The 2,111-nt window shown below is 41.5% G+C and overlaps 1 pseudogene; it reads left to right on the plus strand.

The window, feature by feature from the left end:
* The first annotated feature begins 295 nt into the window (after window positions 1-295).
* On the plus strand, window positions 296-1,885 carry LOC130835879 (T-complex protein 1 subunit zeta-like; annotated as a pseudogene).
* Window positions 1,886-2,111: the final 226 nt, after the last annotated feature.

The raw sequence follows: 2,111 nt of genomic DNA on the forward strand, positions 1-2,111 counted from the left end.
CAGATGGTGATACTGAGAAGGAGCCATCACAGAGAGGAGAACCAGAGCTTTAAGGCATCAAGAACAGAGAGATATTCTAGAAAGTGTGTTGTGAAGTGACCTCAACAAAGGAGATCAAGTACGGTCAGTTCAGCAAAGGTTAGTTGAATTTGGCAATTAGAAACTCATTGCTGCTTTGTATAAAGAGTTCTGATTTTGAAGTAAAGAAAAATTAAGATGCGGGCCATGCTGAACCAGCTCAGAGCTTTTCACATGCCAGGTCCCCTTATCTTCCTCTGCTGGGTCAGCTGTGGTGGCTGTGAAGACCCTGAACCCCAAGGCTGAGGTGGCTTGAGCACAAGCGGGATTGTCAGTCACCATCAGCACAGTCTGGGGGCTGCAGGATGTGCTGAGGACCAACTTGGGGCCTAAAGGCACCATGAAGATGCTTGTTTCTGGTGCTGGAGGCATCAAGCTTGCTAAAGATGGAAATGTGCTTCTTCATAAAATGCAAATTCAACACCCAACAGCCTCCTTAATAGCCAAAGTAGCAATAACCCAGGATGATATAACTGTTGATGGTACCATTTCCGATGTCCTAATCATTGGAGAGCTCCTAAAGCAGGCAGATCTCTACATTTCTGAAAGTCTTCATCCCAGAATAATTACAGAAGGATTTGAAGCTGCAAAGGAAAAGGCACTTCAGTTTTTGGAACAAGTCAAAGGAAGCAAAGAGATGGACAGGGAAACACTTATAGATGTGGCCAGAACATCTCTACATACTAAAGTTCATGCTGAACTAGCTGATGTCTTAACAGAGGCTATAGTGGACTCTATTTTAGCCATTAAAAAACAAGATGAACCTATTGACCTCTTCATAGTTGAGATCATGGAGATGAAACATAAATCTGAAACCAATATAAGCTTAATCAGATGCCTTGTTTTGCACCATAGGGCACAGCATCCTGATATGAAAAACAGAGTAGAAGATGCATGCATCTTCACATGCAACAACAAGTCATTAGAATATGAAAAAACAAGTGAATTCTGGCTTTTTTTACAAGACTGCAGAGGAGAAGGAGAAACTAGTAAAAGCTGAAAGAAAATTCATTGAAGACAGAGTTAAAAAAATAATAGACCTGAAAAAGAAAGTCTGTGGTGATTCAGATAAAAGATTTGTTGTTATTAATCAAAAGGGAATTAACCCCTTCTCCTTAGAAGCTCTTGCAAAAGAAGGCATAGTAGCTTTGCACAGAGCTAAGAGAAGAAACATGGAAAGGCTGACTCTTGCTTGTGGTGGGGTAGCCCTAAGTTCTCTTGATGGCCTCAATCCTGATTGTTTGGGACATGCAGGACTTTCTAGGAATATGCGTTGGGAGAAGAGAAGTTTACCTTTACTGAGAAATGTAACAATCCTCACTCTCTCACGTTATTGATCGAAGGGCCAAATAAGCACATGCTTACGCAAATCAAAGATGCAATAAGAGATGGCCTGAGGGCTGTTAAAATTGCTGTTGATGATGGCTGTGTTGTTCCAGGTGCTGCTGCAGTGGAAGTGGCAATGGCAAAAGCCCTGATTAAATACAAGCCCAGTGAAAAGGGCAGGGCCCAACTTGGAGTTCAAGCATTTGTTGATGCGTTGGTCATTATCCCCAAGGTTCTTGCTCAGAATTCTGTTTTTGACCTTTAGCACACACTGGTCAAAATTCAAGCAGAGCATTCAGAATCAGGTCAACTTGTGGGTATGGACTTGAACGCAGGTGAACCAATGGTAGCAGCACAAGTAGGCATATGGGATAACTGTTGTGGGAGGAAAGAGCTTCTTTACTCCTGCACTGTGATTGCCACCAACATTCTCCTGGTTGATGAGATCATGAGAGCTGGAAGGAATTCTATAAAAGGTTGAATTGAAGCTTCCTTCACATCATGAAGACTCCACAGAGTGATCTAAGGATATAGCTATGGAATTTTTGTCCAAGCTTCAAGTGATTTTCAAAGGATTTTCTTTCCTTTTCCCACATGAAAAAAGGAGAGAACTCTGGCACCTATTCAGATTCTAAAGTTCTGAAATTATAATTACAGTATTTTTTTAAATTGCACTGCAGTGTACATACACACAGAGGCCAAACTTA

The sequence above is a fragment of the Hippopotamus amphibius genome, chromosome 14 (assembly GCF_030028045.1).
Source record: "Hippopotamus amphibius kiboko isolate mHipAmp2 chromosome 14, mHipAmp2.hap2, whole genome shotgun sequence".
NCBI lineage: Eukaryota > Metazoa > Chordata > Mammalia > Artiodactyla > Hippopotamidae > Hippopotamus > Hippopotamus amphibius.